Source organism: Maylandia zebra, linkage group LG15 (assembly GCF_041146795.1).
Source record: "Maylandia zebra isolate NMK-2024a linkage group LG15, Mzebra_GT3a, whole genome shotgun sequence".
NCBI classification, from domain to species: domain Eukaryota; kingdom Metazoa; phylum Chordata; class Actinopteri; order Cichliformes; family Cichlidae; genus Maylandia; species Maylandia zebra.
Genome location: NC_135181.1, coordinates 15,105,635 through 15,130,102, shown reverse-complemented (window position 1 = coordinate 15,130,102; position 24,468 = coordinate 15,105,635). Strand labels below are relative to the sequence as shown.

At 38.5% G+C, this 24,468-nt stretch overlaps 1 long non-coding RNA gene across 2 annotated transcripts; it reads right to left on the bottom strand.

The window, feature by feature from the left end:
• Positions 1 to 545: 545 nt before the first annotated feature.
• LOC143412629 (uncharacterized) lies at positions 546 to 23,101 on the bottom strand. Of its 2 annotated transcripts, none has more exons than XR_013093145.1 (3): positions 23,045 to 23,101; positions 1,981 to 2,045; positions 546 to 1,262 (listed from the first exon to the last, which is right to left on the bottom strand). It is a non-coding gene; the product is annotated as an uncharacterized LOC143412629 (long non-coding RNA). The 2 variants fall into 2 exon arrangements; XR_013093146.1 differs by lacking the exon at positions 23,045 to 23,101 and adding an exon at positions 2,133 to 5,862.
• Positions 23,102 to 24,468: the final 1,367 nt, after the last annotated feature.

Below are 24,468 nucleotides of genomic sequence, written 5' to 3'. Positions count from 1 at the left end.
TGTTGTTCGAAAATTCAAAACTCGGGCAGTAGCAAGGAGAATCAAGTCAGTAAACGTTCACTTCTTTGGTCTCTGTCCTGTTTGTGACCTCTTTAAAGCTTTTTCCCCCCCCCCAGTGTTTTTCAAATTTTTTTTAATCTACGCAGATGTTCACAGCTGAAGCAGTCATTTTTCTGCCTTGGAGACGCTCTGTAGGGACTTTGGTTGAAGGTTAAGAGGGCAGTTTTTGTTTTTTTTTGTCCAGGGATCGAATTGTTCACCAACAAATCATTTTTCTCATCTGTTCTCATGCACCTGGTGTCTTCTGACTTTAATTTCTCCTTAAATCTTAGCAGCTGGAGCAGTCCCAACTTAGGGATCATCTAGAGTAACAAACAGAAAGCATCCTTATGACCAATTCATAAGCAGCTGCGAGAGTCTGAGGCGACTGTTCAAAACACTGTTATTAAAACCTGCAGCTTTGCTCCCTGCACTGTTTCTGTGTGCTTTGCCAAGACAGGAAGCTCAGTACAGATAAAACCATCATCAAAATATTGTCATTTTATTGTGACGTGTTACACATCAGCATATAAACTGTGGATGATTATTTTATGGATGAAGTATCCAAGAGGAAATTCCTGTTTAAGGCTAAATCAACCACTTAAATCCCACACCCGGAGCTTAATAAGGATGCACTGGCCCAGTACTGATATACAAAATAATAATTTGGCTGATCCAATGCAATTTATTTTATTTTCTTATAGTAATGTATCCCTCTCCCCCCTGGGAAAAAGTCAATGTTTATTATAATAATAACTGAATTTAAAACTCTCCATGCCCTATTCTTTTTTTTTAACATTTACCCAAAACAATTTATATAACCACAACATTTCCACCACCTTCAGTAAATGGCATATTTACTGATATTTACTTATTTTACAGTAACTTAAACACAAGCGTCTGAAGCATTTTTACAAGGGAAAATATTCAATTACAATTTCAAAGTTTTTTTTAACACGTTCTCACATTTTATTCTACAAGCGTGTACATTTTGCAACATTTTTACCATAAATAAAGCTGATATCGATGTTCAGATGCTATACCCATAAATCTGTAGTTCTTGCAAAACATCACATATTTCCAAGAATGCAGTCCTAATTATCCAGTGTGATGAATATGCAGGGTGATGAGGTCAAGGCGCCAAGTAGCTCTAGACTGAGATTTCTAATACAGTGAAGTGGTTGTACCAGGTGGCTGATTTCTGTCTTTACTTGTAATCAGGCCTGAAAACAAACACACTGATTATTATTCTTTGAAACGCTGGAGGGGAGTTCATGCTCTTTTCCAACTTATTTTCCCAGTCATTTCAACAAAATTAGAATGATTCAAGCAACAGTAGATACATTAATGTTAAACAGTCTGAAATATCACAGAATTATGCTCGCTGATCACTAGATATTTGGACGTTTTGTGGTATAACTCCGTTCAGCTTTAAAAACAAATTACTTCACAATTTTATTGAACAGTATTTGTTTCTAGCTCTGTAAAGATTTGAATTTAGCCTAATTTCAAGCAATTCACCTTCATCCACTGAGCAATGTTCTGTTGATTGGAGGCCTAACAGACATCTAAATGGTACAGACACTCAGCTGTGTACAAAATGCAACTTAAACGTTAATTATTTTTTTGTGGGGAATTTCAAAATTATAATTAATAGGGAAGTAATGCAACTGGATTAGCAACGATGTGACATGTGAGTACTTAGAAGCCTCTCAGCAGTGCTCTGACTGACCTGCAGAGGTTCCAAGGAAGCTTTGTTAACAATGAATTACAGTAACCCCAATGTGATGAAATAAAAGCATGAAAAACAATTTCTAGATCAGAGCATGGCAACGGCAATATTCCTTAAATGATAAAAAATAAGAGCAAACCAGAGGTTTTAATGTGAGTATCCTAAAGTTTCTGATTCTGATTCTAAGTGAAAACTGAGTTAAAAGTTACCTGTAGGTTCCTGATAGAAGATATAGCAAAAGTGGCAAAGGAACCTGGAGTTTCCAATACCAAATCTGTGAGAGACACAAACAAGGATATCTATTATTTTCTTAAGTTGTAAAATAATGTTATCCATCAAACTTTTAAAAGTGTCTAAGCACCTTTGCAAGATCCGAAGCTCAGAAATATCCATCCACTGTCTTCCACATATTCTCAGGGTTGTGGGGGAGCTGGTGCCTATCCCAGCTATCATAGGGTGGCTGCTTAGAAATATCTTAAAACTAAACGGAATGTGTTGAAACTGAATGTCACCTGCTTAGCAGTGCATAGCAGTTCTTAAAAATGTCCAAAATGTCCTGAAGAGGGAGCAGATATAAACAGCAGAAAAAGTAGAGGCCCTAGAACAGAACCGGATGAGGACTTGAACTTACAAGCAGCAATAGAAAAGTAACAAAGTTTTTTATGGGTAAGATTTTCCAATACTGGTGTTAATGTAGACTTCAGCGTTATTTAAGCCAAATAACATCATGTAAACCAGTGTTAATTTCGTTGACTAATAATTTTTGTCATATTTTTCATCAATTGCTTTTTCTTTTTCTTTTTCAGTGAAAGCAAGAGGATAACTAAATCAAAATGAATGCATGAGTACAAAAACTATGATGAAAGGTACTGACACTTTCGTCAACTAATAAAAATTAAATGAAAACATTCTGGAGAGACGATCCAATCAGAACCAATTAGGTTGTGTAGAAAGGCGGCACAAGCTCGGAAGTCCTCCAGTCAGAAGCAGTCTGTCTGCGGTAAGGTTAGACACGCACAGTTTGATCTGGGTGGGAGGGTTCTGCTAACACGCTTGCTCCCTGTTTCTCATGAAAAATACAACCAAATGTCAGTGCTTGGGAAGAAGGCAAGAGCAGACACATGGACACATTTCACATTTGATATCAAGGAAAATGAAACGCTTTCTAAATCATGGAGCAACTCACACTGGTAAAACCACAGCAAACTTTAACACTTTATATTTTATTCAACTGAATCAACTTTAGATTTAGTCTACTATGATCTTATGATATTTAGTCGATTGAAACTAAAAGAAAACTAAATGATGTTCTAGTCAAAAGACTACGACTGCAACTAAATCAAAAAAATTTACAATCAAAGTTAGCGCTGATGTAAACACAATCATTCAGTACACGTTGGCTTAGTGGCTGTTGATGTAAATGAAATCACATTTGAAGAATAATGGTAGGAGGAGGAAGTAAGTATAGAGCTACTGGCCGCTGAGCAGCTCCACCAGTTCTACCAGCTCCACCAGTTCTCAGCCTACATGAAGCAATGATGTATGTTCATCTGGGAGTGCACTCCAAGGCTGCTGCGACAAATGGTACTGTAAAATCTATCAGGTAAAATAAAATTAAAAAAAATCCTGTCTCCATAGGTTCTTCTGATGACTCTAACAGACCCATTAAAACCTCGTTTAGCCCTGAGAGAAATTTAATGACGTCTTTGGCCTAACCCCACTGTGAACTGACAAGCATAATAACTGTTTGTGTAATTAATCATCCACACAGGTTGCAGGCTGAATCTATTTGCTTCTGGGACAAATACACACAAACGGCGCTCAGAGAGATGTTTTAATTTTGTGCTTGACATCTAAAGGCCTTGGATGGTTCTTTGCTGTGTGTGGCTGACATTGAGTTTTCCCATCTCATACAGCCTCGCTCCCTGCTCTACAAAAGCTACACACACAATTGCACATACGCACACACTGCATTGGGTGACTCAGAGTCTCGCTTGGTTGGTCTTCAGGGCTCTGAGGATTTGTAACTTAAAATCCAGACTTGCACAGTGACAGTGTAACATCTCAGTAACCCTGCAAAACATTTCAAGTATGGAAAGGGCTTGGAAGTGGAGCAAAAGAGGGAGATGGAGGGAGAAAGCTCGATAATTCGGCCATGCAATTTGGACTTAACATACTGATGTGTTCACCAGTGCTGCGTGCTACAAGCAGGAAGGAGATAAAACGAAGTAAACGCTGTGGTTCAAAATACGACAGAAGATCAAACTAAGAAATTAAAGGGGAATACAAATCAGCTCATGAATAAAAAGATTTAAAGATTATGTTTGTGCGTTTTACGCCTTTATTTAAGGGTGACAGCGAAGGAAGAGAAAATGGAAAGTAAAAGAATGACCTCGGGGACTACAGATCCTCAAATGGCCTGTAAAGCACCATGGTTAAATACTCAACTTTGCACCAGAAATGTTCAGAATTGTTCAGAAACAAAACAGAGGATATAAACTAAAATCTACAGTAAAAATAACTCATTAAATATACTTTAAAGCAGTCCCATAGTCTATAATTAAAACCTAAACACTGACCCACCTCTATAGGGTACATGAGCAATTTGAGCATGAACAACCTACTTACCTACTTTAAACCACATGATAAATCTGGTAACAGTCATACATGCATATTACACTTATAAAGAAATGGGGCAACAGTTACGAAAGTACAGAAATATCTGTTTGAGACTGCGTAGTATACAAAAGAGGAGCAACACTTCGTCAGGGTACAGAAAAGGATTAATGAACTCACCACATACTCGGACAGTTAGGATCACTGACTGTGAGCACAGAATATCTCCCAACACATTTACATTTGTTTTGCAATTTTCAAGTGAGCTCATGCTTTAAAGCTAGCATCACAAGCTGATGAATGCCCTTCTTTTAGTTCCAAAGTAACACATGATAGGTAATTCCCAAAGACTGACTTGCACTCATCCATTCCAAAATCAGTCATGCTACCACGATCGCTGTTGATACAGTAAAGCTATTCTTAAGTGAATAATTCATATGATCATGGTCGTTACTGCAAAAACTGAATGGCTTACTGTTACAACTAGAAGTAAAATGATGTCACACGAATTCAGCTGAGGAGGCACAGTGACCTTTCTGTAATGTCGATGCTGGTGGTACAAAACATAGTTTTATTTCTGTAGCTTTTTTCCACATTAATGTTTCAGTTTATGATTATTAGACGTGTGTGCTGAGTGACTCTTGCAGAAAGAGGTGGATACAGTCCTAGCTGTTTGTGAGGCTTTGCCACAGATAATTTGATTGTACGACCTGTTGTTTGGTTAATTGTACTGACACCCCCATTCACAAAGTCTGTGCTCCAATTTTGGTTAGTGATGCTTAGCACTAATTAACAGGTGTCTGTGTGATGCACCTGTAGGGTCTTTGGATGCACCTTAGTAAGACCTCGGTCACACAGGTCTAGAGACTGGTCTACAACTTGCTGGTACCCTGCAGTCACTTGCAAAAAGTTGTATTCTCTAACCTGTTGAAAAGCTGTGCCATACAGCTGAGGGAACTTTTACTTTGCATCTAACGATTTTCATTTCCGGTTTGCGTTGCACTTTTCTAAGCTTCACCATCGCTTCACTACCGCCGTTTTTGGAAACAAGTTGGCCTCATGCATGCAAACTACTGGTGACCGTGGGATCCTGCTATTGGCCAAAGCAATCGCAATGAGGATACCAGCGCTGTGTAGTGGTGTATAGATTCTTGTGACCAATTTCACATGAGCAACCACCAGCAACTGGTTGCACAATACTTTTATCTTTATCTCAGCAGCCTTTGTACCCATGCATGCAATCTATGCTACTCTCCCATATGGAAAAGATATATATAAATCTTATAAAGTTTGTATCTGTCTTGTGTGAAACTTGTATGAAAAGCATATAGGAGTGAAAACAGATATAAGATCCCTTGAAAAATTATATAATGAAACGTGTATGTTTTGGATACTTACTAAAACAATGTATGAAAGTAATGAGAAAGTGGCCACTTTCATGAGTAATCACATATAAGTTTTTACTATTTCTTTTCCATATGGGCTGCTACAGAGTCAGTGCTGTGCTGACTTTAAATCCTCTCATGATGAACTGCTCTGTAGCAGAATAGCCGGTGTATTCCAGACTTAAGATGGCCCATTTGAACAGCATGATAACAAGAGTGTTTCGACACACTCGCCATACATTCAGATATTTAGACAAAAATTGCTTAAGGGGAGGCAAGTCTTGTGGAACTTGTGGAGAGAAAAAAGGCAAAAAAAAAAAGATTCCCAAAATATCCTCCCTGTTCTGTCTGTGAAGTTGAAAGTGACAACTGCAATACCTTTGTTCTCTGAGTGCAGCTGCAAAAATAGCTTTCAATAATGTATTAGGAGAATAAAAACTGTGAGCTGATTTCTGGGGAGAAGGCGCTCAGCTCTGTGTATGTGCCAAGACCAAGAGCTTTCTCTGCTGTGCACAGACTGTGAGAAAAGATCAGGCTGGTGAACACAAACTGATCCTCTTGACTTCTAAGATTGCTCTACTTATCCAGCTGGGAATAAAATCTTGGCCTTGGAATAAACAGCTTATTCCTATACATATATTAATGTCTGATCTCAGCGAACAATTGCTCAAATGGGATAAATTGAGCTTATTTCTGAAATTTTGTGTGTGTATAGAGTTATGTGGACAACTGCTGTTTTCCCATCTGAGCAGAACAGCAATGTAATGACTCCAAAATGCAAAGTGCCTTGACCAGCAGAGCATTCACCTGAGGCTATGAAGGTTTAATTTCTTGTGTGCCTCAGTGTGATAAGTGGTAGTCCAAATGTTGTGACTTTCCTTCAAGCTCTGCAGAGGCTGGCCAACTGGAGCACAAACGGGTGGGGGAAAAAAACTCCTGAGTGATCAGAAATGTGAAAAAGAGAGCACAACTGAATTCCAGGCGGGCATCAATTATTAAGCCATGGAAGACAGCTGTGACAATATATCTTTATTGCATCTAGAAAGAAGGGAATATTTTACAAACCACACACAACTACGAATCTACTATAAATCTAAACCAGTGTGTCAAACCTGTTTTAGTTTATGGGCCATATACAACTCAATTTGATCTCAAGTAGAATGAACTAGAAAACCTATTACACGATGACCTACAAAAAAAAACAAAAACTCCCAATCATGCCCTTTCTTCTTAAGGAATAAAAATATAGTCTGAAAACCTTTGAATTTAATCCACCATCAATCGGCAAAGCTGATGAGAAACAGCTGAAGATGTCTTTAGAAAAAATTCACCAATTTCGCCTTCGTTTTTCCCAGTTCAAAGTCTACCATCATAACTTAAGGAAATGTGTCAGAGTGGGTCCTTGAATTAACCTTTCTTACTTTGCTTTGCTATGGCAGGCCATATCAAAAATGCTGATAATAATTGAGGCCCCTGGTTTAGATTAAATAATCAGTTTTTCTGGTTGATATACATTCCAACGGATGACATCAAGTGCCAGACTTAAATAACACCATACAGATTGTTCTACCTGTAGATTGTAGGTTTTCACATCATAACTAAATATGTTGCGTTCTACCTGATGGGTTTGTGATCAAACCCTATCGAGTGTTTGCTGTGAGTAAGTTAAGTTTCAGCCTACAGCAGGTCTGCTGGTGCTGTGCCTAAAAATGCAGTCCCACATATGCTGTAACAACCTATAAGGTATTTCCAGAGCCACAGATTACTTCATGTAACTGTGTTTTCTCTGAATACTCCAAATAGTATTACTTATTATGAAGAGACAAAACCTTACCTTATAATACAGCATTCTGGCAGCAGCATATGAACCCATCACAGTAGGAGAAACACACATTAAAATGAATAATATTCATTTAGCAGCCACAGTTTTAAGATCCTGGTATTGTTCATGCGTTGACATTATAAAACCTGTGCCTATGTTTTTTTTTGTTTCATGTTTTCCTTTCTTGATTTTTATGGTATTACTGTTATTGTAACCAAATGAATTTGTGACCCATTTAATTTTAGAAACGTCTAGTATACTCCAAATCATACTTTCTTGCTTAAGAGACATAATTTCAGTCCTGCATCAGGTCGCTCCATGTACTTGTAGCACACTGTTTGAACCTTTTAACTGCTGTTTCAAAGTTTAGCTTCAATTTTTTTTATTTGAGAGGTCTCAAATGGAAGAATCTGTGAGTAAAGCATCTGGAAGATCAAATAAGATCTTTTCCATATGTGGGCATCTTTTGTGAGTCTTTAAATGACAATCTTTTAATTTATGCCCCTTTCTTGTCCTTCTGATGAGTGTTGTGGCTAAACTGAAAAGGATAATGACTCTGGATTTCAGTAAACATGTAATCTTCGATTTTTACCACCCATTATGTTTCTTTTTTTCTCAAGTATAAGAAAACATAATGAATATTTATATTACTTCAGTGGTGATGTCATCAAGGTGATATCATCCACCAACACAGCCAAACACAAATTTATCAAGCCTGCAGCTTGCAGCTGAGGCACGCTTCCCACACAGTGCATTCCCCCGAAACTCTACAGGTGTAAACTCAAGGTAGGCTGAATAGTCCTTTGAAATAATTTTCCAGAAACTAACCTGTCAGCTGCGTATGCCACAATGACTCATGTAGGTGTATATGTGCCCACTGACTCACGTTGCCCCCACTCATCTATAATTCTGTGTAAGTACAATGAGCAATGAACAAACAACAAGCTCAACCTGACCCAAAGAAGCCTTGTTTGTTAGTGTACCCAGACTGCATAGATGGTCTTTGTGTGGTTGGAAATACAACAAAGCCTGCTGCGTTTCGAATGAATGTGGGAGACAGAGCGTGTGGCCTGTCTGTCTCTTTGCATTTCCTCCTTTACTCATCATTGTTTGAAACAACACTTCCGTTGCCCCCCACACACACATCTGGATGGTTGTTAATGGAGATAATGTGGTTGATTTTTTTCCAGATTATGCAACAGTGACATCAGTTAAAATTTGTCATTTAGATATTTATTGCGGTGACGAGTTATTAAATGCATTAGTAAGAAAAAAAAACAAAAAAACCCCCAACTATAAGCAAATATATGAAAACTGTGGAAATACATCCATTAAAGCTGTTCAGGGCTTTCTAATTTGAACCATAAATTACATAATTTGTGTGGACAACATGTCATCATATCCTGCTCTTGAACAGAAATAATACTAAAATGCTGGTGACGTTATTTTTAGTAAGTCAGTGGGGAGAAAGTAGGAAAACTCCAGGTCTGAAAAATGGAGTTCAGTGCAGTTCCTCTAATGACCTATTGCGACTGTCTTCAAAACCAAGCTATAGACTCTGACACTGAAATTGTTTATAACATGTTTATAGATTTGGTCTGTAATGTTAACTTCCACCGTCATACGGACTGTACTGTGATTAACCTGTTTGGCTTTTGCAGTTTTGGAGCATGAAATTTTCCATAACAATTTTCCATGTGTATGGATGCAGCTTACTAATCAACCTCAATACAGTCTCTTCTAGCTCCAAATAAAAAGAAAGAAAGAAATGTAGATGAACCAAGTGTTGACAGTGAGGCTTGAAAAATCCAGAGTACAGATGGCTGCAACAAGTCAACTAAACTTTTAGCGTTGCTGCCTTTGCTAGTCCACCACCAGGAATACTAGTCCATACTAGTTTTTCAGCATTGTTCTGACACAGCATTTTTCTGATTTTAGAGTTTAAGAATGTGGTCTTACATATTTGTTTAAAAAGCACATTGAAGCACATGTCCCAGTCATAAATGACCATGAAAGATTTCTCACAGTGTTGAAGTTAGTGCTGGGTGATATGGCCTAAAATCCATATCGCGATATAACTTGAAGCACGTGCTGTAACGATATATATCGCGATATATTATTTTCTTCTGCATAACATACTTTCCACACTATAAGGCACACTTAACCCTTGTATGGTGTTCAGGTCTGTGAGACCCGTGTTCAGTTTTTTTCAAAAGAAAAATTAAACAATTAATTATTTTTTCACGTGTAAATGTGTTGTGTCTTTCCACTCACTCCACTTGATTATAACTGATTTATTTATAACATTTTATATAAAAGAAAAACGAGAAGCACATTAATTCATAAATGTGATCTAGCAAAGGTAAAGGGAAAAAATTAACCATGTTTGCTGTTCATATGTCTTGTAATTGGGATGAAGTAAACATCTGTTGAGTAATTTAACATAAAATTGTTTGATAGTGTTAATTTGGAAAGCCAAAACTCTAGCGGGTCCACCAGACCCATGAACACTGGCTGAGTAACAAAAATACGAACACCACACAAGGGTTAAAATCCTTTAATTTTCTCAAAAATCAAGAGTGTGCCTTATGTATGAATTCTGGTTGTGCTTACTGACCTCGAACCGATTTGGGCGTGCAGAAATCTGTTAAAAAATGTTTTAGTACAACTTTGGTAAGCCGTACTGCTTGATGGATTGTCAGACCATTATGGCTGCCGTAATGAGGAGCTTCATGGAGTAATCTGGGTCCAAAACTCCGTTATCTTCAGGTCCCAAAGTCAAACAAACACTGAGAGTTAAAAACGGTCTAAATTCTTTCATCTTTAATAAAATGATCAGCGTTGCTGCTTTACCAGGTGTAACAATTAAGTTTAACATCCAGGCGTCCATGAAAACAGAATTTATTCAATTTAACGGAGTTAGAAGTTAACAGGAAGTTAGCTCGCTAGTTTCCACCTAAACATGTCATACCATGTTCTGACTGAGAGATTTTTGAAACGAATTAAAACGTACAGCTCTGCTATCACTTCCAATATAAATGAAGACAGAAGACTAAACAGCAGTGGCGTTTGCAGGGTTACTGAAGTTGGACTACCTGGTATATAATGTTGTGCTACGTGATTGCTAGCGACACAGCTATGTTAGCATAACATTAGCACAGTGAAGCTGGAGGATGAACGCCAACTTTTTTCCACTCGATAAAAGTTAACGTGGGGGGTTCTGGTGGTCAGGGACAAATGCAGCCGCATAGCAGGATGCTATACACGGGCCAAACTTCAGTCAGGAGAACAACTAAGATTATTCATCCACAATACAAGGTTAGTTATTAATATACTGCAACAACATGGGAATAGAACAGCTGCGAGAGAACTCAACATTAATGAATCAATGTTACAGAAGTGGAGGAAGCGCAGTTTTTGGCTTTCCCCATATTTCAAAAGTGCTTTATCTCTTTGCTATGACTGTCGCCCTGCATAATTTGCAGATGATAACGGTTGTAACCGCTGCGATGCTTTCGACCAAAACAGGCGCAGCTTGATGACATCATCAACATGCGCTATCGCGGTAGAGCGATACTTGTTGGTCGTGTCCAAATTCATGGGCTGCATCCTCCTGAGGCCGCATTTGTAGACCAATTATGTCACAGCGACGCGCCGAAGGCTGTCCAAATTCGTAGACTCCTCCGAATGCAGCCGACAAATGCGTCCTCCTTTTCCCCGAATTTGAAGAATGGATCGGGTGTGTCCTTCGTGGCCCACCATATCCCAGAATTCATAGCGCGGCCCAGCCAAACTCCAGTTTCCAACAATGGCGGCCGCTACTAAGTTTTAAAATTACTCATACTAATCTTTCTGGGTCACAAAATAAACTTTTAACATATTTTAGGCGAGAAAGTAGCTATGTAAACATCAAATATCTGCTCGGTTTATCAAGATATCACATATTTGCAAACGTGCTTCGACGTTTTCGGAGACGTCTGCTACCCACCAGCTCGATAGCTAGCCGGGAGCTTGAGGGTCACTGAAGCCGCCGAGAACGGCACAACTCCCGGCACGTCATTTTCAGATCACCACGGACTTTCGCTACTCGGGTTAAACGTAATATATAAGTCACTTAGACAACCTAAAAATGTTATTGTTGGGCTTTTTTCAGTGTTTTGTTTGTTCGTGAGTAAATCGGTTTGGCTGAGATTAAAGTTATTAGATTAGATTAGATAAAATTAAACTTTATTAACCCTGGGTGGGTTCCTCCTTGGTTTTTACACAGCTGACTAAACGTCAAACAGAAAACTGAAACAGAAGTGTGAGACGGTCGACAATTTACGCCAGTGTCCTGTTATATTTTAGATAGCAAGGAGCAGACGGCAGAGTTTATTAAACTCCACCGAGACGGCGGTGACGCTAATCAGAAGGGAGGACCGTCCAATTTCCCCAGCCGTTTACTTTCCGGCCTACCCGACCTTCTGAGGACCCGGCCCACATAGACCGCAAAGGCCGGGTCCTCAGGAGGATGGAGTCCATGAATTTGGACATGGGCTGCAGTCAAAATCTTTATCGTTGGCCAAATTTATATAGTTTATATCGTATATCGTTTATATCGCCCACCCCTAGTTGAAGTGGTAATCCCATCCAGAGTAGATATCGGGTTAGACGCTATGTTTCTAATTGGCCAATTGGTGTGTGTCATCTGACTTTGTGGATATATAAAGCTGGGTGTCACCTGTATAGAAATGAAAATCTATGCTATGGTTTCTAATAATACTGCCTGAAGGAAACATGTAGAATGTAAACAGAAATGGTCCCAGGACAGAACCCTGTGGAACTCCACAAATAACCTTATTGTGTGAAAAAGACATATGTACATGAACAAACTGTAGTCTATGAAATAAATATGGCTGGTGTGCTTTAAATGGTGCAGTGGGAAGCTGTTATTGCGCGATGCAAGCTCTAGAACAAAATATATATATAAGGACCTTTTCTCTATTGCGATATTCTGCAGTACTTTGATGTCTCTCTCTCTCTTTAAAAAAAAAAAAGTAAACAAAAGAACAGTTGTATGTCAGTTTTATCACAATAAACTGGAATATAACCAAGAAACCAAGGCAACTGTGACTCCCACTGCTAAGGTTACCCAAACTGATCTGGCACTGTGGGTGTTTGCAATTTCATGCATGGTGCAAACTGCTACGCATTTCAGCAACATCTAAAACATGGTTTGATTAACAATAAATGTGATATATGGTTTTATATTTGTCCTAAACTATGAACCAAATATATGTTTCGACAATTTTCTTCAGGTTTTCTCTCTTTTAGACAAGTCTAATTTTTTCTCTCTGTTGTTTAAAAGACTAGCAAATTAGGAACATCCATAATCCTAAAATGGAACTCACCCACCACATTTTTGACTGTCTTTGGTGGGTGTTTGCTGTGTATGAGTCATTTTCTACATAAAAACGATTGCTGACTGGTTATCTGTCAATACCAATGAGCTACTTTCAATTTATAGATTATGTGCTCTTTTAGCTTACTTAACAAGGGACAGGAAGGAAGTGGTGTCTCAATAGCATGTCTCCACCCACGGTCATTGCTGTGCAGATTGTGGTTGCAGTGACATGATCAGCAGGACAAGACAGACGCCCATTTTCACAATATTTAACACGACTGCAGGGGTGAAAATGACCAGCTATTGGCTTTTTTAATTTATTTTACAACCCAGAGATAGAATTTGACTTGTACCATCATGATGTTTACGTTTGTTTCTTCCCAGCTTAATGACTTGCAAAGAGATTTTTTACACACACATTAATATTAACACTCTAATACCACTTCCAGTAGTATTTTTTTCCTCAAATATTACTAGAACAAACTCCTTTTCATCTTGTACGATCATGAGGTTTATATTTGTTTCTTGGTTTTATTTTTTGATGAACATCAAATGGTGGCCTACTGTGCACTGTACCTGTGATGGTCATGTTAAAGATAACTTCTCTTACTGAAGTGTAACAACCTTGTCTGAATCTGAGTGTTTACAGCAGTAAACTATAGCCAGAGCTTTCGTCTCACAGGGATTGCTTGTACACACACTGACCCAATTATTTAAAAACTATTCGGTTTGAGCATCCACTTTTATAAGAGTAGATGTTGGGCTGAAAATATTTAGCATAATATGATCCCTTTAAAAATATCATTACAACACAAAGCTGAAGTCTGAGTACAGAGTGAGGAAAGATATTTCTTATTTTGCATCTTCAATAAAACGTTTAGTATGTCAGATCTTTTTTTTTTTTTTTAATTCTTACCCATGTCCTTTTGTCTTAATGGATATCTTGGTGCTGTTTTGTATATTTCTTGTCAGCAAATTCCAAGAATAGCAGAACAAGAGCAAAACAAACAACAGGTTTGTCCATCTGTTAACACATCAAGATTGTGGCGCACAGCCCCACAGTCCATTTGTTCCTCCTGAAAACTAATTTAAAAAGCTGTTCGCAGAACTCACAAGTTCTCCTCAAATGGGAGTAAATACTCTGTGTTCTAGTTAAACACATTCTCAGAACACAAAGAGAGTGTACCACATGTAGGCTGCAGATAAACTGCCTATGTCTGTGATAATGAAGGAACAACTAACCCAGTCTAATAGTGTTTCTGATTCATTTGGAGCTCTGTGACACAGAGATATAAATAAGACATGCTTTAAAATGGCCAGTTTAATGTTAGTTGTGGTCTTTCACTGTGTTCAATAGTAAGAAAAAGTAAAAGTAAAATTCTGCCTTTATGTTTGTTCACGGTAAGGCAATCAATTCAAGCTTTGTAAACTCCACTGAATCTGTCTGCTAGTAAATTTTCATTGCCTGACCTCACTCAAAACTGTGTGCTCCTTCTTTTGTATTCAAAAAGCTCTGATGGTGTGTTATAGGCTGACATTTCACCGCTAGCCTTTCTCTACGCTGGCCTTTAAATTTGCTGTTTGTGTGTCTTTGTCCTGTGTTTAAGTGTGTGTTAGGTCAGATTAACAAATGGTAAGGCCGGTGGCAGCCTGAATAAAAGCATTAACCAAGGGACAATGGGAGCGTGAGACTAAGCCCTTTCACAACCTGTCTGACAGCTTGTAGCGTTGATGTCATCCTCTGACTCAGGCTGTTACCACCGCCGCTGTCACCCTGGACGCTCGGATGCATGACATCACCAAATGACACATATCACTCTCCACTACTGCCTCTCTGCTTTCATTTCTCTCCCTTTGTCTCTCTGTCTCCAGTCATTTGCATACTCATCAGCTTTCCTGCATTGTAGGCTTCCACTTTGTCAGACTGTGAACAAAGGGAGAGCAAGAAAGGACATCATTAGTTTCCCAAGGAGACTCGGATAAAGGCAGAGAAAACACAAGAACAAAGATAGCAGCGGCTTCTGATGTGCTCCCAGGAGGATATTTTTTAAAAATCGAGTACATGATCTTTTAAAAGTGCTTACCGAAGGAGGCTGCAGGTTGCAGAATAAAGTCATTATTACAATTTGATATTTCACAAAAGGAACAGTAAATAAGTTACGGTAAATGTTTGAGTTCATTGCCTTAAATCCCACATGTGGTGGACTAGAAGGGTATTCATACCAAGACAAATACACCATTTCACAATATTCTCCTTTAACGATGTTCCTCTTTGCTACCAAGTTATATGAAGTTTGGCTTAGTTTTTGACTAATCCTACATATGCTGATAGACAGAAAAATGTTAAAATCAAATCAGTAATCAGCCAATCACATGGCAGCAACTCAATTCATTGAAACATGTAAAAATTGTCAATATGACCAGTTGAAATTCAAACCGAGCATCAGAATTGGGAAGAAAGGTGGTTTAAGTGACTTTGACTGCGGCTGTTGGGGTTGTTGGTGTCGATATGGACCAAAATCTCTGAGAAATGTTTCCAGTACCATAATACCAAGCTGTGCCTAAGAAAGCTCCTAGTATGTATATTTCACACAGACTACATAGCAACAGCTGAGCGCTAGCCTAACAATTTTCAACATTATTTAAACAGGAATTTAAATTCTTGGGATGAAGAATATCTTAAGTGTCAAGGACCAAGATAGGCAGGATAAACCAAGCTTGTTTTTTTATGATGGGAGTGCGACCATGGCAGAGAGCATTCTTGGGAAGAGCATACAGAAATGGCCTTGTTAAAAAAAACACTTGAGTCACATATTATTGTAATGCTTAATTGGAAATGACGAGGAATGGTCATTTTAGACAACCAGCTCAGAGAGTGTATACCAAGAAGGCCAATGCTGTGTCTCATAATTCGAAAAATATTTATCTGCAACAAAATGTACAAGATTCATCCTTGGTTCAGTTTTTACCTCTCCACCAAGTTTCATGAAATTCTGTCACACAGGTTCTTTGTAATCTTATTGATAGTGACACAGGCAGACACATGTGTCACTGAAAGTACCTCCTCTGTGGTAAAGGAACTAAAACAAGAAAGAGTCACCAAAGCTCAAAGTCCAATAACCAGACACAGACAGCTTCTTTATCAGTGGACTGAGTTTACTCAGTAGCCATCACATGATGTAAGCATGGTCATGGGATCATGTGGGGAAACCCATCTTTAAAGATAGCTTTTAGTGGAGATATCATGCTCAAAGGTAAAAGTCATCCATTGATCAGATGTGGTCAGGAAACCCAGAATAACTTCTTTAAAAGGGTCTTTGGCTAACAAGGCTAACACAAAAACAAAGACAAATTAACAAATTACATGCATTATTTTCAGCAACTTAGCCAGTGCGTGAGTTTTTTCCCATCTTTCACTCTTTAAAAGTCAGTAACGCCCAGGTCACTGCATGTTTTCATAACAGAAGATACCTGACACCAGAATCTTTACTAGTGGAACTACTTGCTGTACTGGTTCAGTGTATGCAAAGCATTTGTGATGATGTCAGTGTCATGTATCGAGCTGACCTAATTTACACCGTGTTGATAAAAGAGGAAACTTCACCACATGCAAATAAATTTTCCTACCTGGCTGGAGGATAACGCATCCCAATTCTTTCCTACAGGAGCGCTTTGGGACACAGTGTATGTAACCTTTCTTATATTTACCAAGAGTCTGACGGTCACATTATGACTGAAAACGCAATAATCCTCTTTTATTTTTTTTTTAAGTGTTAGTCTCACAAGAAAGTCATTTACCTGGTTAGAAGATCCCCCAAATTCATTGGAAATCCAGAATTCACGAGTACACGAGTATCTATTCTACGGGTTTGTACTTCACACTTGTGTAATTTTTCTGTGAACTAGGATTGTTTTGAATTTGCCCGTAGGTGTTTGCCTTAAACTCAAATTTTAGATAAGCTCTGAGAAGCTTTTTGCCTTCAAAATAGTTTTTCAGTGTCATACCTCTAACACATAAAGAACTGTGCTGTTTTTAAATTTTAGGCATCTGATTGATTTAAAATTCTCTCCTTAACCTGAAAACAACACATAGAGTCACACTCATAACGAAACGTCTTCAGACACAAGATGATGTGTCATGTCAAGTTTCATGCCATGATATATATTTCTCAGTAGATCCGATTTTTTGTTTGCTGTTGAAGTTCATGACTTTAAAAACCAATTGGGTGCAGAGGTCTGAATTTATTTTGGATTTCCTCTAATCCACACAAGGTCAGAAATAACCATACAAATAACAATACACCGCCACTAATGTGTAAACTTGATTAAATTGATGATCCTGGAATCTGCAGTTCTTTAAAAATGGTAAGGGATTGGTTCTTATATAGCGCTTTACCACTCAAGCCAACATGTTTCATTTATCTACTCACACCAGCACTTTTTTCTATGCTTTTTCTAGCTAAGTGCTTTCTATCTGATAGTGATGCATCAGAGAGCAACTTGGGTTTGCCCAAGGATACACTGTCATGCAGACTGGAACAGCCAGGAATCGAATCACCAACGTTCCAATTAGTAGATGACTTTCTGAGCTACAGCCACCCCAAATGGGCCATTAAACTTCCAAAATGGTTGACCTCAACCCTACATGAAAATTTGTGGGCTAAGCTTAAAAGCCAGGTCTTTGGCAACAATTCAATTCAATTTAAATGCTTGTCGATAGCTACTAAAAGCATCTGGTTGAGGTGCAACTATCTAAGGGACATTTAACCAAATATCATATATTTGATCCTGTATGTATGTCTTTGACCCTGTGGGCATTAGAGAAAATCCAAAATAAATACACACTTGTGCACCCACTTCTCCTTTTTAAAGCGATTAGATATGCTGAACAACAAATCCACACTGCAAAAAGAACAGTTCAAAGAAATCATAAAAGCCCCAAATTACCATGACATGCCCACGATGAGTGGATCTAACTTCTGATCCCTACTGTACATATAACAGTTTTGATTTAAATCTAAAATCGAGTTAAAATGCAAACTTCCATTTGTTTTTGGCTAACTACCTTAAACAGCACAAAATCAGCGGTGACATCATTTCGCTGCGCTCTGTATGAACGTAATTGGTGAATAAAAAACGATCCGTGGCATGTTTATGAAAGCTTCCTCGCTTTAACTGTCAGTGCATCATTCTGCATAGTGAAGCTCAAACATCCAAGAGAATTAACAATGTCCTGAGGAAAATACAAAAACAAAGTTCAGCGCTTGTTTACTTCTCACTGAACATTTAATATTCATTAGCCTACTCAGGAAAGGTTTTGCATATGCTATTCTATACACCTGGTATCTGGCAAGTTTTTCCCAGCAAAATCACCCTCAGTCACACAGGAAGTGGAGCATTTTACATTTCTGACAGCTGCAACAGCTTGTGTAGAATAAAAGAGGCAAGATGGGCAGTTAACATGAGCTGTATGTATAAGTGAGCCTGGAGAGACAAAGAAATTAATACTAGAAACTCACAGAATATCACTTTCTGTTTGTTGCAGTAATCGTCTAGAGCTGGGGGGGCAGCTGCAAAGAGAGGCTAAAGCTCAACCTCCTCTTAAGAGCTAAAAGGGCCTGGCTCCCACAGAGCCATGCAGCAGGTGACCTCCCCTGTCCTGGAAACAGTTGCTATTTAGACACGATGAGCAGCGGGCGCAGAGAGTCATTGTTATTTATATTGTCTTATCCTTTTGGTCGAGGGCAGCGAGTGCATCCGATAAGTTTCTCCACTTGAAGGTCAAGACTGAGAAGTTTGGTTTATAACCTTTGAGAGGACACGGACGTTTATTAAACACACGCTCACTGAGGGTGATGGGTATAAATATCAGGGAACATTATGCAAAACCCCCAGCCGTGTAAATCCATCCATGTGAGTACGCTTCCATCCTGGGTTAAGGTCACAATTAAATTGGGATCCCACTGCAAGCAGAATGACAGTATTTGCTATTATTGAGAAAGCATGACCAATACTTTATATTACACATAAAGAACTACAGTGTATCGGAGACAGTGAGGTTCCCTCCTTGAAAATACAGATTATAAGCATGAGTGTGTATGCGAGCAAGTGAGAGCAAATGTTTAAATTTTTCTGATTGTTAACTAAACAATATTTGGTAGTTGCTAAGTGACCATGAGGATGAGTCACCCTTCCTCAGGCGGAGGGACATGCCAGCTTGAATGAATAATACTGAGCAGACTAGCCCAACTCAGAGAAAATAGGGCTGTTATGAGTTTGGTGATGGAGCTGTTATTGTTCGGTGTAAACTATACCTCTTCTGGTAATCCGTCACAGTGACGGCCCTCCTCACTCAGGCAACACTTTCAGGAGAAATTTATTATTTTATTTTCACTGCATGCAGTCATCGGCTAATTCAGTACTTCTCAGCCTTCAGCTGGAACTCCCCTCAGAGGTGGGCATCACAAGATGACTTATGAAATGTGTTATAAATGTATTTCTAATTATAATTTAAACACGCTGACACAGTGAGCTTGGTTATTTTGGGGATTTAATGTGTTTAATTTCTGTCATTGTTAACTAAACCAACACATCACTCTGGGATAATATCTCATTTAAGTGTTTCTTTTTAATTAAAGTTGAATACATTTTAATAAAACAAAAAAAGTTGCTAATTCTGATGAAAATAGCACGCAGTGGATATATTTGAAATGGCACAAATGCTGAAAGAGGGTTTCAGAAGACAAAAACTTGTCTGCAAACACTCAAATGTGCGGAAGCTCGTTTCTGCCACCGACTAGGATTTTTTTCCCCTTGATTTGCAGAGGTAAATTGAAATTTAATGTAATCTTTCTGAATTTTTAGTCATTTCTTTTTTCAGAAGTTTGAGTTAGTAAGTCAAAATTTTATACAATAACCTGAAATTCTGACCTACCTTTATTTTGAAAGCAAATGTCCCCTGTTTCCAGTTTCTCAGTATTTATATTTAGTCTATCTGGTTGTTAAGTGATGACGTGACGAATCCTACTTCCGGGCCTAAAGTAGTCTGCGTTTAATATGGCTTTTGTGTTGTTAACATGTTTAATGTTATGTATTTTCTTCTATTTAATCTCAAAAAGCTCCTAAAACAGTCAGTGATCACTGTTGACCTCCCTCGGCTTTTATTATCGCTAATCATTTATTTAAGCTCAGTTTTTAAAACCTTAGGATGTAACTACAGCCCAGCCCATGCAGCAGTATATGAATGACTAACCTCGTATTGAGGATGGATTATCTCAGTTGTTCTCCTGGCTGAAGTTTGGTCCTTTTACAGCATCCTGCCATGCGATTACATTTGTTCCTGACCACCGAGAACACTCACGTTAACTTTTATCGAGTGAAAAAAAAGTTAGCTTGTTTATATTATGCTAACATAGCTGTGTCGCTAGCGGTCGCGTAGCACATCATTATATACCAGCTAACCAAACTTCAGTAACCCTACAAACGTCACTGCTGTTTAGTTTTCTGTCTTCATTTATGTTGGAAGTGATAACAGAGCTGTACGTTTTAATTTGTTTCCAAAACCCCGCAGTCAGGACATGCTATATTGTATTTAGATAGAAGCTAGCGAGCTAACTTCTTGCTAACTTCTAACTCCGTTAAATGTCATAAATTCCGTTTTCATGGATGCCTGGATGTTAAACTCAATTGTTACACCTGGTAGAGCAGAACGCTGATCATTTTATTAAAGATGAAAGACTTTAGACAGTTTTTCAACTCTCAGTAATGCCATAGTGATCGTTTGATATATGGACCTGCAGCGGAGTTTAGGCCCAGACACGGCTAGTGACGTCAGACTTAATAACCAGATAGCTGCAAGTCTCCAGCACATTAAGTGCAAACAACTACTTCAAGTTATTTTCTCAGTAATGTGAGTAAGTAGGATTAATTTTTCAGATAATTACCTCAGATCTTTACTTATGGGTGGAGAAAGCCCCAAAACGTTTTACAGTTTTGTCTGGCAAAACACAGTGTCTGGCAAAAAAGATTTGCCAGACATTTTGAGTTATTTTCTCAGATGTTTAAGTTCATGAGTGAAAATTTTGATTCATGAGTGCAAGTATAAGTATTTAAAAATGAGTGAGCTAAGCATCAATATCATGGTCCCTGTTTTCTGCTGGGTTTATTGCGCCCCTTTGTGTCTCTGCTTTTCTGCACCCACCGTCCTCTCTCTAGCTTCATGCACAGTGCTAGTGTTAATTACTTAGTTAGTTACAGTCATGTACTCCCTCTTTTTTTTGCGAGGATTCCTGTGTCCTGCATTTAGATTACCTCTCCAGACGAGCTTCTAACAATAAATTCAAAGAAGACATTAGTTAAACTGTTGGCACCGATTTGCAGTTGGAGCGAAACATCTTACAGAAGAGGCAAAGAAGCAGTAGTTGATGTGAAACAGTGAAAGAGCCTGTCAAAACTCAATTACAGTGGGAAATGAGAAAAACCCTGACATTTCAGTTTGACTGAATCAAGCCAAAGTGTCTGGTTTAAGTTTGACTTCTTAAAGCCGCTGGAGTCATTTAGGCTAGAAGATGTATTCTTTTAAAGTTCAAACATTAAACCCGAATGTATTTGTCGAGTTAAATAACAGGCACTCAAATTGTTTTAAATGTCACTCAGTTCATGTGTTAATTTCTGTCGTGTCATCATCGGACGTCCTATCAGCTTCAAACTGGTGGGTGAAATCTGATTTTATGCTGGCCAAGTGACGACTAACAGTTCACCTCAGCTCTAAAATGTGTTTACCAGTGTTGGCTACCCTGTTGTATCACTGATCTTATCACACACAAGTATTTTAGGATTTTCTCAGTGCGTGAGGTTGCTAAACTAAAATACACGCTGAATTGTGAAACTCCTGTTTGTCACATACTGTCAGTTTGTACAAAAGTTTAGACAGGAAACCGAATTTCCATCCAGCAAAATCCAAAAGTAAACAAAGGCAGTCACGGCGTGACAGTATTTCCGAGGGAGGCGCCATAATGCATCGACAGCCTGGGCTGACAGTTTTCTTTTTCTTTCTTTCTTTCTTTTTGTTTTTTGTTTTTGTTGGACCCTCGAAGCTCAGACAGTTCGTGCAATGATAGTCACACAGCCTTAACGATGAGCAGAGAGTGATTTTGGAAAGCCGGTGTCGGTGCTTGGTTAGCATCTTGCTCATTCAATTAAACTGTCTAATGAAGCTAATGAAAACGATTTCCAGTGACGGTGAGAGTCATAATTGGCCCATTAAGCTTAAAGAGGTAAGATATGTTTGAGGCTGCGTGTTGTTTGCGTTGCAGCCTAATGGAAGAGAAGCTGATAAATATGCACAAAGTGAAGAAGCATATAGGTTGACAGGCTGTTGAATCTTTGGCAGTGTCCCTGCTTGCCATTGCTGGACATGTTGCTTTTCAAGCTGTTGAGTCTGCAGTAAGCCCATCTGTGCCATTCCCTGTTAGAAACCATCAGTAGCAAAAATTTTCCATTTATTAAATGCTCAGCATTAAAAGAGGAATAAAGTTAATAGCCAGATGGGATGAAATACTAGAGGGAGAGGCCAGCGTTTTGCATGTTAAAGACTAAAAAACAGCAATTAGTAAATGGGCTAATTTGTAATTTAAACACTTCTCTCTCGTGTCTTTGCTAAATGAATGCATGTGTGAGAAGTGTCTTCCAAGGTTACATAAGGTTGAGATCTTCCTGTTTAGCGCTAAATGTGTCTCTGAGTCTGCACCTTGCTGAAGACAGGAAGTGGTTTGGGTCTTTCATCTGGGCCAGTGAATACCGCACCTCGATCAGTCACATTTTCCATGCTGAGTGTCAAAAAAAAAAGGCCTAACCACTTCACTGTGTTTGAGATCAAAGTTTGACATTATCTCACAACAGATACACGAAGCCACACACTGTCATGTTTTCCATGGTGTGACATTTATGAAAGGAAGGCAGTTTATTATAATCCAGTTCAAGATCTCACAAAAGAGAGAAAATGGTTGCCACATTAGCTTATCGTCCTGCTGAGCATTCAAAACGGAATAGAAAAAAACAAATCTCACCGCGTCATTGACATCATCAGAGGCAGCAGCAGCAGCATCCACCTGCTGCCAGTTTCCTATGACAACAGGTTTGAGAGATTAGAGATATTGATTTAACTGTGTAAATGTAAAAAGACGGATGCTGTAAGCAGCATAGAAAATGTCTATGAAATGATGAAAATGAATGACTTGGACAGATGTAAAAGCAAAAACCTGAAGGCTAAATGCTATCAGTGACTGTGGGAGGTTGTATTGAACTTTTCTATAAGTGGTTTTTGCAACAGAAAGATTTTTCCAGAGCGTAATTACATCACAACTATCAAAAATGCAGCTAAAGAGACATTTCTCAAAAACCGCTGGATGTGATGAACTGCAGTAGCTTTGGTGATCCTAAAGAGTTTCTGCCTGGGGTCATCATGGAACCTGAATTTTAATTTAATGAAGCTATGACCCTATACCTATTAACTTTGAAGCAAAAGCTACACTGTCGTCAGATGATGTCTGATCATCTTCAGTCAAAACCTCAAGCATCCAGTTTTCCCACGACCCTGTACAAACCTGTGGTAAACTAAGTACACTCCCAATTCAGTGTCAGCTATAACATAAAGTAATTGTTTTTTATATGACTTATCAGTCACACCATTGTGAAGGAGTGTTAGTCATTTGCTCATTTGCAACTTTGCAAACCTAAGCCATGCTGTCATCATCTTTTCAGCAACTCCCCCCAACAAGCCACACTTGTTCAAGAACATTTTAAATTTAACATGGTAACTGAGGCCTGAAGAGTCTAGGATATAGCTCTTGATTTTTGTTTTGCAGTTTTCTGAGCACTGCATAGTATGACCTTGAGAAATTGTGTCAACACACACTTGAGTTCTCCAGACCAACAAATTCCCAAAACTTCATCTAGAGGTGCTCACACTTACTCATGCCGATGCTCAATTAAACAAGTGCATTTGATTTTTTGTTACTAATGCTCTCAGTTCTCATTGAAGCAGTAAGGGTGTTTTTCACACGATTCTATGCAGAGCTGTGAAAAGCTAAGTACACCCTTACAAGGATCAAACAAAGACTATAATTGGTCAATATACAGGAAGTACAAACACAAACCAGAAAGCCCTTACCTACAGATTCTGTATTAATGTACATCAGCTCACACGCATCCATTTATCAGACTACGAAAAAGTATAATAAAAACAACACTTCCCTCGTGTCTGCAGCTGTCTGCACACACACACTCACAAATCAGTATTATAAAGTTAAAATCAGTGCAGTTTTTGATGTATTTTTTTCAGTTTGGTTTTTATTGTTTTAAAATAGTTTAATCTCAAGTCTATTTTTCATTAGTTTCAGTGGTAGTTTCATGCTTTACTACATATTGTATTGGTGGTATTTGCCAGAGGTAAGATTTAGAATATTTAGTACAGATATGAAAATATTGACAA